Here is a 16577-nt window from a genome sequence, read left to right as displayed (position 1 = left end):
TCAGAACAGAGATGGCAGGCCAGGGGAGAATCAGAACAGATATGGCAGGCCAGGGGAGAATCAGAACAGACATTGCAGGCCAGTGGAGAATTAGAACAGAGATGGCAGGCCAGTGGAGAATCAGAACAGAGATGGCATGCCAGGGTAGAATCAGGCCGTGGATTTCAGTCCAGGGGAGAATCAGAACAGAGATGGCAGGCCAGTGGAGAATCAGAACAGAGATTGCAGGCCAGGGGAGAATCAGAACAGAGATGGCAGGCCAGGGGAGAATCAGAACAGAGATGGCAGGCCAGGGGAGAATCAGGCCGTGGATTTCAGGCCAGGGGAGAATCAGAACAGATATGGCAGGCCAAGGGGAGAATCAGAACAGAAATGGCAGGCCAGTGGAGAATTAGAACAGAGATGGCAGGCCAGTGGAGAATCAGAACAGAGATGGCAGGCCAGGGGAGAATCAGAACAGAGATGACAGTCCAGGGGAGAATTAGGCCGTGGATTTCAGGCCAGGGGAGAATCAGAACAGATATGGCAGGCCAAGGGATAATCAGAACAGAGACGGCAGGCCAGGGGAGAATCAGAACAGAGATGGCAGGTCAGTGGAGAATCAGAACAGAAATGGCAGGCCAGGGGAGAATCAGAACAGAGATGGCAGGCCAGGGGAGAATCAGAACAGAAATGGCAGGCCAGGGGAGAATCAGAACTGATATGGCAGGCCAAGGGTGAATCAGAACAGAGATGGAAGGCCAGGGGAGAATCAGAACAGATATTGTAGGCCAGGGGAGAATCAGAACAGAGATGGCAGGCCAGGGGAGAATCAGGCCGTGGATTTCAGGCCAGGGACAATCAGAACAGATATGGTAGGCCAAGGGATAATCAGAACAGATATGGCAGGCCAGGTGAGAATCAGAACAGATATGGCAGGCCAGGGGAGAATCAGAACAAATATGTCAGGCCAGGGGTGAATCAGAACAGACATTGCAGGCCAGTGGAGAATTAGAACAGAGATGGCAGGCCAGTGGAGAATCAGAACAGAGATGGCATGCCAGGGTAGAATCAGGCCGTGGATTTCAGTCCAGGGGAGAATCAGAACAGAGATGGCAGGCCAGTGGAGAATCAGAACAGAGATTGCAGGCCAGGGGAGAATCAGAACAGAGATGGCAGGCCAGGGGAGAATCAGAACAGAGATGGCAGGCCAGTGGAGAATCAGAACAGAGATTGCAGGCCAGGGGAGAATCAGAACAGAGATGGCAGGCCAGGTGAGAATCAGAACAGATAAGGCAGGCCAGGGGAGAATCAGAACAGAGATGGCAGGCCAGGGGAGAATCAGAACAGATATGGCAAGCCAGTGGAGAATCAGAACAGATATGGCAGTCCAGGGGAGAATCAGAACAGAGATGGCAGGCCAGGGGAGAATCAGAGCAGATATGGCAGACCAGGGGAGAATCAGAGCAGAGATGGCAGGCCAGGGGAGAATCAGAACAGAGATGGCAGGCCAGGGAAGAATCAGAACAGACATGGCAGGCCAGAGATGGCAGGCCAGGATAGAATCAGAACAGATATGGCAGGTCAGAGATGGCAGGCCACGGGAGAATCAGAACAGATATGGCAGGCCAGAAATGGCAGGCCAGGGAAGAATCAGAGCAGAGCTGGCCAACACCTGAACCTGCTTATTTTAGACAGTTAGATCTTAATCTCACTGTCTGTCAGGACACCCTTTCAGCAGAGTGCAGAGGAGACAACAGAGAGAAAGAGCGGGCCGGGGGAGAGAGACACAGAGAGATAGAGAGAGAGGGGAGAGAGAGACACACACAGAGAGAGACAGAGAGACCTCCGTGTGCCATCATAGCAGCAAGATTTCTGACCTGTTGCCACAAGAAAAGGGCAACCAGTGAAGAACAAACACCATTGTAAATACAGCCCATATTTATGTTATTTATTTTCCCTTTTGTACATCGTTACAACACTGTATGTATACATAATATGACATTTGTAATGTCTTTATTCTTTTGTAACTTCTGTGAGTGGAATGTTTACTGTTCATTTTTATTGTTTTGTATATTATCTACCTCACTTGCTTTGGCAATGTTAACATGTGTTTCCCATGCCAATAAATCCCCTTGAATTGAATTGAGACAGAGAGACAGAGAGACAGAGAGACAGAGAGACAGAGAGACAGAGAGACAGAGAGAGAGACAGACAGACAGACAGACAGACAGACAGACAGACAGACAGACAGACAGACAGACAGACAGACAGACAGACAGACAGACAGACAGACAGACAGACAGACAGACAGACAGACAGACAGACAGACAGACAGACAGACAGACAGACAGACAGAGCGACAGAGAGACATGGTCTAGAGAGAGAACATTGAAATGGTGAAACCCATAGACTGCCCTCCAACATTAGCTTATGGTCAAGCAGCTTATGTTTACATGATGATCATGCAGCTTTTCCTCCAGATCCTGATTCTGGATGTCTCCACCAGTGTAGCGGACTCAGGTGTTGAGAAGGACACAAACTTCCTGTGTGTACAGTTAGAGAACAGAAACAGTGTGTGGGCTTCAGTGAAGAGTACTGTAGTTGGATATTACGGTGTGAAAAACCCACACACATAATAGAGGGAATAGAAAACCCTGCATATCAAACTAGACCAGGAAACGATAAGAGACCAAAGATTCATGGAGGCTTACAGTAGAATAGATTGAATGAACAGACCGCTGTAGCTTATGGTCAGGCAGGCTGGCAGACAGCTCTCACGTCCACCTCATCACACAGTCAACCCTGTTATCACTAAGAGGAACTGTAATCCGTCTTGTTTTAAAAGGCTTGTGAAGATGGGGGTGTTACAAATTTGGCTGGATGATATGTTTAGGAAAAGCTGCATTCCAGTCAGGTCGCAACTATCTCACTCAGGACTCGTAAATCATTGGATCAGAGAGTCTGCTCCAGATGTTGACGCTCTGCTCTGGTCCAGATGTTGATGCTCTGCTCCAGATGTTGACGCTCTGCTCTGGTCCAGATGTTGATGCTCTGCTCTGCTCCAGATGTTGATGCTCCACTCCAGATGTTGATGCTCTGGTCCAGATGTTGATGCTCCACTCCAGATGTTGATGCTCTGCTCTGGTCCAGATGTTGATGCTCTGGTCCAGATGTTGATGCTCCACTCCAGATGTTGATGCTCTGCTCTGGTCCAGATGTTGATGCTCTGCTCCAGATGTTGATGCTCTGCTCCAGATGTTGATGCTTGGGAGGATACCATCTAACCCCTCTTTCCAACTTTCCAAGAGTGTGTACATACACACATGCACACGCACGGACTCAAGCACACACACAAACACACATACAACCTCAGAGAGTGAGATTGAGAGATTGAGAGAGTGAGAGTGAGAGAGTAAGAGAGAGAGAGAGAGAGAGAGAGAGAGAGAGAGAGAGAGAGAGAGAGAGAGAGAGAGAGAAAAAACACTGCATGGGGCTAATGATGTTCAATGATTAGGGAAAACATATACCTCTGAAGGGAAGTAGAGATGCAGCACATCTGGGCAGGGGCGTTGACACATCAGCTCTGCTCTCCAATATCATCCACCAGCGCTTCTCTCCCTCAGCTCCTGCTGAGAGAGTATAGAATGATCAGTGCGAATGCCTACACCTCATCCTACCTGACATCATACAGTGGGGGGAAAAACTATTTGATCCCCTGCTGATTTTGTACGTTTGCCCACTTACAAAGAAATTATCAGTCTATAATTTTAATAGTAGGTTTATTTGAACAGTGAGAGACGGAATAACAACAAAAAAATCCAGAAAAACGCATCTCAAAAATATTATAAAATGATTTGCATTTTAATGAGGGAAATAAGTATTTGACCCCTCTGCAAAACATGACTTAGTACTTGGTGGCAAAACCCTTGTTGGCAATCACAGAGGTCAGACGTTTCTTGTAGTTGGCCACCAGATTTGCACACATCTCAGGAGGGATTTTGTCCCACTCCTCTTTGCAGATCTTCTCCAAGTCATTAAGGTTTCGAGAATGACGTTTGGCAACTCGAACCTTCAGCTCCCTCCACAGATTTTCTATGGGATTAAGGTCTGGAGACTGGCTAGGCCACTCCAGGACCTTAATGTGCTTCTTCTTGAGCCACTCCTTTGTTGCCTTGGCCATGTGTTTTGGGTCATTGTCATGCTGGAATACCCATCCACGACCCATTTTCAATAACCTGGCTGAGGGAAGGAGGTTCTCACCCAAGATTTTACAGTACATGGCCCCGTCAAATGATGCGGTGAAGTTGTCCTGTCCCCTTAGCAGAAAAACACCCCTAAAGCATAATGTTTCCACCTCCATGTTTGACGGTGGGGATGGTGTTCTTGGGGTCATAGGCAGCATTCCTCCTCCTCCAAACACGGCGAGTTGAGTTGATGCCAAAGAGCTCCATTTTGGTCTCATCTGACCACAACACTTTCACCAGTTGTCCTCTGAGTCATTCAGATGTTCATTGGCAGACTTCAGACGGGCCTGTATATGTATTCTTGAGCAGGGGGACCTTGCGGGCGCTGCACGATTTCAGTCCTTCACGGCGTAGTGTGTTACCAATTGTTTTCTTGGTGACTATGGTCCTAGCTGCCTTGAGATCATTGACAAGATCCTCCCGTGTAATTCTGGGCTGATTCCTCACCGTTCTCATGATCATTGCAACTCCACGAGGTGAGATCTTGCATGGAGCCCCAGGTCGAGGGATATTGACAGTTCTATTGTATTTCTTCCATTTGTGAAAAATGCATCAAATGTTGTCACCTTCTCACCATGCTGCTTGGCGATGGTCTTGTAGCCCATTCCAGCCTTGTGTAGGTCTACAATCTTGTCTCTGACATCCTTGGAGAGCTCTTTGGTCTTGGCCATGGTGGAGAGTTTGGAATCTGATTGATTGATTGCTTCTGTGGACATTTGTCTTTTTTACAGGTAACAAGCTGCGGTTAGGAGCACACCCTTTAAGAGTGTGCTCCTAATCTCAGCTCGTTACCTGTATAAAAGACAACTGGGAGGTAGAAATCTTTCTGATTGAGAGGGGGTCAAATACTTATTTCCCTCATTAAAATGCAAATCAATTTATAACATTTTTGACATGCGTTTTTCTGGATATTTTTGTTGTTATTCTGTCTCTCACTGTTCAAATAAACCTACCATTAAAATTATAGACTGATCCTTTCTTTGTCAGTGGGCAAACGTACAAAATCAGCAGGGGATCAAATACTTTCTTCCCCCACTGTATATCCTACACCTCATCCTGCCTGACATCATATATCCTACACCTCATCCTACCTGACATCATATATCCTACACTTCATCTTACCTGACATCATATATCCTACACCTCATCTTACCTGACATCATATATCCTACACCTCATTCTCCCTGACATCATATATCCTACACCTCATCCTACCTGACATCATATATCCTACACCTCATCCTACCTGACATCATATATCCTACACCTCATCCTAGCTGTGTACCTCATCCTACCTGTCTTCTTTGGAAGAAGGAGTAGACCAAAGCGCAGCGTGGTACGTGTTCATGATGTTTAATTAATAACTTGAACACTGCATCAAAAAACGAAGTGGAACAAAACGCAACAGCTCTGTCAGGTGAACACACCAAACAGAAAACAACTACCCACACCAACCCTGTGGGAAAAGGCTACCTAAGTATGGTTCCCAATCAGAGACAACGATAGACAGCTGTCCCTGATTGAAAACCATACCCGGCCAAAAGAAAAGAAATACCAAAACATAGAAAAAGGAACATAGAATGCCCACCCATAGAATGCCCACCCTAGGTGTAGGATATATGATGTCAGGTAGGATGAGGTGTAGGATATATGATGTCAGGGAGGATGAGGTGTAGGATAATGATGTCAGGTTGTCACGCCCTGGCCATAGAGAGGGTTTTATTCTCTATTTTGGTTAGGCCAGGGCGTGACAACCTGACATCATTATCCTACACCTCATCCTCCCTGACATCATATATCCTACACCTCATCCTACCTGACATCATATATCCTACACTTAATCCTACTTGACATCATATATCCTACAACTTTTTTATTTTTGTTTTTTTTCACCTTTATTTAACCAGGTATGCCAGTTGAGAACAAGTTCTCATTTACAACTGCGACCTGGCCAAGAAAAAGCAAAGCAGTGTGACACAAACAACAACACAGAGTTACACATGGAATAAACAAACATACAGTGAATAACACAATAGAAAAGTATATATACTGTGTGTGCAAATGAGGTAAGATAAGGGAGGTAAGGCAATAAATAGGCCATAGTGGCAAAATAATTACAATTGAGCAATTTAACACTGGAGTGATAGATGTGCAGAAGACGAATGTGCACGTAGAGATACTGGGGTGCAAAGGAGAAAAAAATAACAGTATGGGGATGAGGTAGATGGAGGGACTATTTACAGATGGGCTATGTACAGGTGCAGTGATCTGTGAGCTGCTCTGACAGTTGGTGCTTAAAGTTAGAGAGGGAGATATGAGTCTCCAGCTTCAGTGATTTTTGCAATTCGTTCCAGTCATTGGCAGCAGATAACTGGAAGGAAAGACCGGCCAAAGGAGGAATTGGCTTTAGGGTTGACCAGTGAAATATACCTGCTGGAGCGCGTGCTATGGGTGGGTGCTGCTATGATGATCAGTGAGCTGAGATAAAGCGGGGCTTTACCTAGCAAATACTTATAGATGACCTGTAGCCAGTGGGTTTGGCGTCGAATATGAAGCGAGGGCCAGCCAACGAGAGCGCACAGGTCGCAGTGGTGGGTAGTATATGTGGCTTTGGTGACAAAACGGATGGCACTGTGATAGACTGCATCCAATTTGCTGAGTAGAGTGTTGGAGGCTATTTTGTAAATTACATCGCCGAAGTCAAGGATCGGTAGGACAGTGAGTTTTACGAGGGTTTGTTTGGCAGCATGAGTGAAGGATGCTTTGTTGCGAAATAGGAAGCCGATTCTAGATTTAATTTTGGATTGGAGATGCTTAATGTGAGTCTGGAAGGAGAGTTTACAGTCTAACCAGACACCTAGGTATTTGTAGTTGTCCACATATTCTAAGTCAGAACCGTCCAGAGTAGTGATGCTGGATGGGCGGGCAGGTACGGGATGCGATCGGTTGAAGAGCATGCATTTAGTTTTACTTGCATTTAAGAGAAGTTGGAGGCCACGGAAGGAGAATTGTATGACATTGAAGCTCGTCTGGAGGTTAGTTAACACAGTGTCCAAAGAAGGGCCAGAAGTATACAGAATGGTGTTGTCTGCATAGTGGTGGATCAGAGAATCACCAGCAGAAAGAGCAACATCATTGATGTATACAGAGAAAAGAGTCGGCTCAAGAATTGAACCCCGTAGCACCCCCATTGAGACTGCCATAGGTCTGGACAACAGGCCCTCCATTTGACACACTGAACTCCGTAGTTGGTGAACCAGGTTGAGGCAGTCATTTGAGAAACCAAGACTGTTGAGTCTGCTGATAAAAATGTGGTGATTGACAGAGTCGAAAGCCTTGGCCAGGTCGATGAATACAGCTGTACAGTATTGTCTCTTATCGATGGTGGTTATGATATCGTTTAGGACCTTGAGCGTGGCTGAGGTGCACCCATGACCAGCTCGGAAACCAGATTGCATAGCAGAGAAGGTACGGTAGGATTCGAAATGGTCGGTGATCTGTTTGTTAACTTGGCTTTTGAAGACCTTAGAAAGGCAGGGTAGGATAGATATAAGTCTGTAACAGTTTGGGTCTAGAGTGTCTCCCCTTTTGAAGAGGGGGATGACTGTGGCATCTTTCCATTCTTTGGGGAGCTCAGACGGTACGAAAGAGAGTTTGAACAGGCTAGTAATAGGGGTTGCAAAAATTCCGGCGGATAATTTTAGAAAGAGAGGGTACAGATTGTCTAGCCTGGCTAATTTGTAAGCGTCCAGATTTTGCAGCTCTTTAAGAACATCAGCTATCTGGATTTGGGTGAAGGAGAAGCAGGGGGAGGCTTGGGCAAGTTGCTGTGGAGGGTGCAGAGCTGTTGACTGGGGTAGGGGTGGGCAGGTGGAAAGCATGGCCAGCTGTAAGAAAATGCTTACTGAAATTCTCAATTATTGTGGATTTATCGGTGGTGACAGTGTTTCCTAGCCTCAGTGCAGTGGGCAGCTGGGAGGAGGTGCTCTTATTCTCCATGGACTTTACAGTGTCCCATAACTTTTTGGAGTTTGTGCAACAGGATGCAAATTTCTGTTTGAAAAATCTAGCCTTTGCTTTCCTTACTGCTTGTGTATATTGGTTCCTAACTTCCCTGAAAAGTTGCATATCACGGGGGCTATTCGATGCTAATGCAGAACGCCACAAGATGTTTTTGTGCTGGTCGAGGGCAGTCAAGTCTGGAGTGAAGCAAGGGTTATGTCTGTTCCTGGTTCTACATTTTTTGAATGGGGCATGCTTATTTAAGATGGTGAGGAAAGCACTTTTAAAGAATAACCAGGCATCCTCTACTGACGGAATGAGGTCAATATCCTTCCAGGATACCTGGGCCAGGTCGTTTAGAAAGGCCTGCTCGCTAAAGTGTTTTAGGGAGCGTTTGACAGTGATGAGGGTGGTCATTTGACCACAGACCCATTACGGATGCAGGCAATGAGGCAGTGATCGCTGACATCCTGGTTGAAAACAGCAGAGGTGTATTTGGAGGGCGGGTTGGTTTGGATGGTATCTATGAGGGTGCCCATGTTTACGGATTTGTGGTTGTACCAGGTAGGTTCATTGATAACTTGTGTGAGATTGAGGGCATCTAGCTTAGATTGTAGGATGGCCGGGGTGTTAATCATGTCCCAGTTTAGGTCACCTAACATTACGAGCTCTGAAGACAGCTGGGGGCAGAAGGTGGTCTATAGCAAGCGGCAACGGTGAGAGACTTGTTTCTGGAAAGGTGGATTTTTAAAAGTAGAAGCTCAAATTGTTTGGCACAGACCTGGATAGTAAGACAGAACTGGACTGAGATGTGGTGGCAGGTAGCCTAGTGGTTAGAGCTTTGGACTAGTAACCGAAAGGTTGCCAGATCGAATCCCTGAGCTGACAAGGTAAAAATCTGTTGTTCTGCCCCTGAACAAGGCAGTTAACCCACTGTTCCTAGGCTGTCATTGAAAATAAGAATTTGTTCTCAACTGACCTAGTTAAATAAAGGTAAAATGTATTATGATAAGAGAGGTTATAAAAGACAGATGTGACAGTGAAACTTCAAGTATGCCCTGTGTGTGTTCTGTTATAAATACATTATCTCCATCACTTAATATGAGTACATGTTTAGTCAGGGTGTGAAAAAAAAGTTCATGTTAAGACTCATAACTTATTTTTGCTTGTCTAAATGTTCACTATATTCATTTGATAAAAGACAAAACTTAATTGGGGATTTTTCTCATATTTCAGAACAGAAAACAACCCAATAACCCTGTGTACAACATCCAGTCAATAACAACAACCATATTGTAAACAATCTCATTATGTACATATCCCAACCTATTCACTCCAGATTGATAGTCCTCTGAAAAACTTTACTAGAGTAATTCCATTACCCAATAACACACCACCACCAGATAAGAGACATAAGTAATAACTGAAGATAAACAGTGCTTGTTTTTATGAGTCTAATAGTCAACTTCCTGTAAAGTGCCTGAAGTCACTCCATTGTCCTAAATCTAAATCTAACTCTATGAGTTAAGGCTGAGACCACTCATTCACTCCGCCCTTTTAACTATGTTGATTAACAACAAACTCTGTCCGACCGTAGCCAGGCGACGGGTCCAGCACGCTCTCCAACCTGAAGAGCAGCACGTATGTAGGAAACGACTCGGGTCGGGAGAAATCAGATCCATCTATGGGGAATAGACCAAAATAAACCTCTCTATTCTCCCATATCGGGCCTTGTTTAAATAAGATATCACCGCAGGCAACCTGCACCATGGGAGAAGGCCAATCCAGCCCTGTAAACATCAACCAACAGAGTTCTGGAAGTCCGGGCTGGGCTAGCTCTCAGGAGGGGAGAGACGAAAGGAGGAGGAGGAGGAGGAGGGGGAGGGGGAAGGGGAAGGAGGAGGGGGGAGAGAGGGGAAGGAGGGGGGAGAGGGGAAAGAGGAGGAGGGGGAGAGGGAGTAGTTGGGAGTGGGTAGTGGGGAGGTAGGAAGCAAATAATTGGGGGGGGGGGGTTAGGGAGGGAGGGAGGGAGGAGGATAAAGGGGAACAAGGAGGGGAGCTGTGAGAGGAGAAGGGAAAGGAGCTAGAAGCAGGGCAGGGAGCAGGGGGAGAATGGAGGAGAGGGCAGAAGGGGAGTAGGGAGGACATGGGAGTAAGGGGAGAGGAGAGCAGGGAGGACATGGGAGTAAGGGGAGAGGAGAGCAGGGAGGACATGGGAGTAAGGGGAGAGGAGAGCAGGGAGGACATGGGAGTAAGGGGAGAGGAGAGCAGGGAGGACATGGGAGTAAGGGGAGAGGAGAGCAGGGATGGGAAGTTCTGTACTGGACTTTATAAATAAATCACTTTTCATAGAGGATTATATGTCCACATACAGCCCCCTCTCCTCTTCCTCCCCCTCCTCTCCTCTTCCTCCCCCTCCTCTTCTTTTCCTCCCCCTCCTCTTCTCTTCCTACCCCCTCCTCTCCGTTTCCTCCCTCCTCCTCTCCGTTTCCTCCCTCCTCCTCTTCTCTTCCTCCCCCCTTCTCTTCCTCCCCTTCCTCTTCTCCTCCACACCCCTCCTCTCCGCTTCCTCCCTTATCCTCTTCTCTACCTCCCCCCTCCACTTCTCTTCCTCCCCCTCCTCTCCCTTCCTCCCTCCCTCCTCTTCTCTTCCTCCCCCCTCCTCTTCGCTTCCTCCCCTCCTACTCTCCTATGAAAATAAACAGAGCCAGGGCAGAAATAGCTCATTTTAAGAACCACTACAGGAAATTATCTAGGCTTGTTGGTATAATTTGGGACATTATTTTCTTAACATTTTCATTTTTGTTAGCCCAAACCTCAGACCCATTCAACATCCTCCTCTGCCCAGCCCCCTTCAATTTACCCCTAGGTTTGCTGCCAAACCTAGTTAACATTCAAGAAATAATAAGTGACATACAATATACAACAAGTAGTAGTGAGTTATACTGAACTGAACCGCTGTGACCTTTAGAGTAGCTACAGAATCAACAACATGTTGCAAGGGGGTTTAATGAACCTCATAACAGTCTAGCTTGTTGTTTTCCAGTAGTTTGTTTTGACCTGTTTATGTCATTAACAGGTTCCCAGAGGAAGTAGTGTGGAGGACTATTTAAACCCACTTAGTCTGGCCCTTCCCGTAATGTAATGTAACCTTCACAGACTAACCGAACATGGGAGACCAGACCAGACTGTGTTATGAGGGTAAAAATGCTCTGGGCATGGGCCTGAGTGGTCCAGGTGGAATTTGGTTTCTGGTCCTGCATCATAGGAAACAAAGCTTCAGCTGTCGTTGTGATTTCGCCAGTTTACATGTTCATGGCTGCTGTGCAAACACACTTTAACCCCGGGTGAGTATGGGTAGCACCATTGTTTTGCACCAACCTGGTCCTAGATCTGTTTGTGCTGTCTTGCCAACTCTGATGCGGACATTGACATGCAAAATAGCCAAACACTAGGAGTTGTCAAGACAACGCAAACAGATCTAGAACCAGAATGGTGTTGCACCAGGAGACGGAGCAGGGAAAGAGATGAGGAAGATGAGGGATACACAGAGCTGCTGCTGTCCCCAGAAACATATTTTAGAACAGCAAACTCTTCAACCGGCTGATTCCGTCTCTCTCACTCTAATAACCCTGAGTTACAAGACTTACTTGGGTCTGAGAATAGGAAGTCTGATGACATCACAGTACGGTTGTCTTTGGGCTGTACGGTTGTCTGTACGGTTGTCATCGGAGCAATACAACAGCAGCAGTGATGTTCTGTGGCGTATTTCCATTTATTTCAGGATGAAAGGCCCTTGTTACAGTAAAGAAACCAAGTGGCACATTCACAGAATATTTTTCTGCTGTCTTTTTGTGTACACAGCTGACTGCTGTGTGGGCGTGCATGCATCTGTGCTGCTCTGAGCTGTGCTTGCATTTATACATTATGTACATAAACAGTCAGAGACATCAACGAGTGGGGAACATCTCACCTCCTCTTCTTGTTCCACATACAGTACAACAGCATTAGCACTCTCTGTGTGCCTTGAAACCGCTCTGGTTTCAAAGGCACATACAGAAACTCTGGTGGGTGAGATGGACAGGTGTCTGCTGCAAAGGACACCAGATTCACTTGGAACATCCTACACCCAACATCCTGTCCCCACTTCTGGTTGACACACACACACACACACACACACACACACACACACACACACACACACACATCCGCACTTGTGCACACAATCCCTTTAACTGTCGATTTGAGGGAACACTCAGTGTTAAGCAACAATGGTTAGGCTTCAGTTTGACATTTATTGGGAGGAATCTTGCCCCGGGGGCAGAACTGAGCGATTTCCACTGGCTATATATATTTATGAAATTTGTTTTTTTGTCTTCATTTAAGGTTAGGCATAAGGTTTAAGGCATAAGGTTAGCAGTGTGGTTAGGGTAAGGCATAAGGTTAGCAGTGTTAAGGTCGGGTTATTTTTTAAATCTGATTTTATTACTTTGTGGTGGTCCCAGGTGGTGACTCCCTGGCAGAGCTCACCAGTACATGAGTCATCCCAACAAATGACAACCTGCTGTAAGGCTACTGGGTAATAGATTTTGGTTATTGTACTTCCCCTTAGCTAATTAAAGCCTGTGGTCCTATATATCATATCGTATGTGGGTCGCTGCTGCTTTACAATGTAGGTTAGCAGTATGTTATTAAGCAGCAGTGGTTACTGGATAAGAGATTTCGTTTATTGTACTTCCCCTTACCTCATTTTAGCCTGTGGTGCTATAACACCAATATTACCCAAATTTACTGATTACTTCATCTCATTAATACGCAGGTGATATTTTACTATATCTAGACAATGTATCTCAATCGCTCCCAAACACATTGAAGATCATAGATATATTTTATAACTTCAGATGAAGCCGAATTTATCAACCCAATCAGTCCTACTGTCTCTCTATCGATCCCCGATAAAATGAAGACATTTCAACAGAGGGAAAGACGTAGGAGGACTGTCCGTACCAAACTTTAAATTGTATTTCCAGGCACTAGCATTTCGCCTCATCCTAAATTGGTTTAGACCTAATTGTTCTGCCCCCTGGCTGAGTATAGAGATAAATATGGTGTCTCCTATTGCCCTGGAAGAGGTGGTCTTCACTGATATATCCCTTAAACAATGTAAACTACGCTTTGGTCCAATTATTGCTTAAACAATTTCTATTTGCAGCAAAATTGTAAAACAATGTAACTGGGAATCAAAATGGCATGCCCATAATCCAATGTTTCACAATAATGCCTTCCGATCTGGAAGGCGGCCTTTTGCATCCCCCCAGTGGTCCAAATGTGGAATCGATACCCTTACCAATGTCTTGGACATTCCAAGATTTGAAAGATACCGTACATACACATTGGCAAATCCTTTTTTCTAGATTTACAATGTAGGTCAGCTATGCTACCGAAACATCCAATAATGGGTCGGGGTGGATGGGGACTAAGGGGAGAATAGGTCGGGGTTATCTTTGTATGTATTTATTTGATTGTTTCTATACCTGTAACCTCCCTCTGAAAAAGAAAAAGGACAAAACGAAATAAAAAGTTGGTCACAAAATAAAAAGCTTCTGGTCCCATGTATCATATCGTATGTGGCTCGCTACTGTTTGTTTCGCTGCAGTGGTTACTGGGTAAGAGATGTAGGTTATTTTACTTCACTTTGGAAACCAACCATGTCTAATTAAAGCTTATGGCCCCACATGTATCATCTCATAACTGGGTCTGAAGAAATTTGGGGGGCTTCTAGCTTCTACTTTCCACACTGATGTGATGGAGCAGGACGTGACATCACTTCCTGTGACATGCCTCGAGGCAACCACAGGAAACTGAGAGTGAGCCTTGTTTACAGCTGTGTTCACCGAGCAATGAGAGTTTTTGATGATTATAGCTTTACAGCTATCTTTGAGTCAATCATTTATCAATGTCTGATGCTTCCTGGAGCTCCTCCAGTGCTTAGAATTGATTGAATAGATTATCATCCAAACAGCATCCCTGTCCCAGACAATGGGTCAATAAATGGAAGGGTAAGTTATATTGAGCAGAGAGATCTATAGCTGAATGCAGGCAGAAATGTAAGATTTACAATCTACCTCACTCCTATTCAATGAATTAAACTTTGACCTATCAACACCATCACCCACTGTCACAGGACACCATCACTCACATATCTCAAGGCGGTTCAACTTACCCTGTCCCTATGCCCAACGTACCCCATACCCGGGGTTAAATGTGCCAAGAGACCACTGCTTTTGATAAGCTGTTTTCAACACTGTTATGTTTACATCCATTCTGATTATTTCCAGGGACACAAAACATCCTGAAATATTTGTAGATATTTTTGTTGGAAATAATACTATATTTCCCTTGATGTAGGGATGCTGAACGTACCGCACTCTCCGTGAACCAACCAGACTACTGAGGATAGGTAGTGTACCATCGTCATCACTGACTCAATTCTCACAGATGATCACTCAAAATCTGGTTGTGAGTGACGCTGGCTAGAGAGTCCCAAAAACATTCCTTACCCCAGGACACTTCAGTGGGTGACTATCCAGGAAAATATAGAAAAAGAAGAACTCTGTTTCTGCATAGATCTGATTGTCTATAGACAGGGCATACACACAGAATTACATTTCGGCGTAGTTGCCTTAAAAAAAAAAAAAATATTTTTTTATTGAAGAGCACATAAAGAACGTGTGCCATACATACACAACACATCTTTGCTGTCTTTACAAAGGAGCGTAATTACATTCACATGTTAAGGGTACATTTTGGCTGTATAGAGAAAATATTTCAAGAGTCTGAAAAAGAATACCATTTGGATAAAGCCACAGAAAAACAACAGAAAAAAAACAAAAAAAACTGGAATTACAGAATAAGAGCCTTGGATAGGAAAAGGTGGGAGAGTATGAACTAGGGAGTACTGTTGGCCTACAGGACTTAAACACAGAGTGACTAGGGAGTACTGTTGGTCTACAGGACATAAACACAGAGTGACTAGGGAGTACTGTTGGTCTACAGGACAGAAACACAGAGGGACTAGGGAGAACTGTTGGCCTACAGGACAGAAACACAGAGAGCCTAGGGAGAAATGTTGGCCTACAGGACAGAAACACAGAGGAACTAGGGAGAACTGTTGGCCTATAGGACAGAAACACAGAGTGACTAGGGAGTACTGTTGGTCTACAGGACATAAACACAGAGTGACTAGGGAGTACTGTTGGTCTACAGGACAGAAACACAGAGGGACTAGGGAGAACTGTTGGCCTACAGGACAGAAACACAGAGAGCCTAGGGAGAAATGTTGGCCTACAGGACAGAAACACAGAGAGCCTAGGGAGAACTGTTGGCCTACAGGACAGAAACACAGAGGAACTAGGGAGAACTGTTGGCCTAGAGGACAGAAACACAGAGGAACTAGGGAGAACTGTTGGCCTAGAGGACAGAAACACAGAGGAACTAGGGAGAACTGTTGGCCTACAGGACAGAAACACAGAGGAACTAGGGAGAACTGTTGGCCTAGAGGACAGAAACACAGAGGAACTAGGGAGAACTGTTGGCCTAGAGGACAGAAATACAGAGGAACTAGGGAGTACTGTTGGCCTAGAGGACAGAAACACAGAGGAACTAGGGAGAACTGTTGGCCTAGAGGACAGAAACACAGAGGGACTAGGGAGAACTGTTGGCCTACAGGACAGAAATACAGAGGAACTAGGGAGTACTGTTGGCCTAAGGGACAGAAACACAGAGGGACTAGGGAGAACTGTTGGCCTAAGGGACAGAAACACAGAGGGACTAGGGAGAACTGTTGGCCTACAGGACAGAAACACAAAGAGCCAATAGGGAGAGAGTGTTGTGAAACAGTGTGTGTTTACACTGAACCCTGAACTTCCAGAAGACTGAGAGGAGTGCCACGTAGGTTCACTGTCTGGATGGGTCAGGTACAGTTGTGTCAGTCAACAAGGTAACAGACACACACGTGGATACGCACACACACACACACACACACACACACACACAAAACACACACACACACACACACACACACACACACAGGAGAAAGTGCCCTGGTTGGAAAGTACCAAGAAAACACCTCCTACAAAGGGGAAATTATATAGACCTCAGACTGTGTTGATATGACCTGACATTCATAAGGACATTGTCTAATCTTTCTGGGTTTGGCCGATACCGAATCTGAGATCAAATACAAAGACAAGGATATGGATAAAATACTTAAGAGAGTAGATTTGTGTGTGTGTGTGTGTGTGTGTGTGTGTGTGTGTGTGTGTGTGTGTGTGTGTGTGTGTGTGTGTG

The 16577-nt window shown here is 45.5% G+C and overlaps 1 long non-coding RNA gene across 1 annotated transcript; it reads right to left on the bottom strand.

Moving 5' to 3' along the window:
• Positions 1–1915: 1915 nt before the first annotated feature.
• On the bottom strand, positions 1916–12094 carry LOC145857972 (uncharacterized). Its single transcript, XR_014378680.1, has 2 exons — positions 11879–12094; positions 1916–3611 (listed from the first exon to the last, which is right to left on the bottom strand). It is a non-coding gene; the product is annotated as an uncharacterized LOC145857972 (long non-coding RNA).
• Between the last annotated feature and the right edge of the window lie 4483 nt (positions 12095–16577).

Source organism: Salmo salar, chromosome 09 (assembly GCF_965601325.2).
Source record: "Salmo salar chromosome 09, fSalSal1, whole genome shotgun sequence".
NCBI classification, from domain to species: Eukaryota; Metazoa; Chordata; class Actinopteri; order Salmoniformes; family Salmonidae; genus Salmo; species Salmo salar.
Note: the sequence above shows the minus strand (reverse complement) of the source record. Positions and strands in the feature narration are given on the sequence as shown.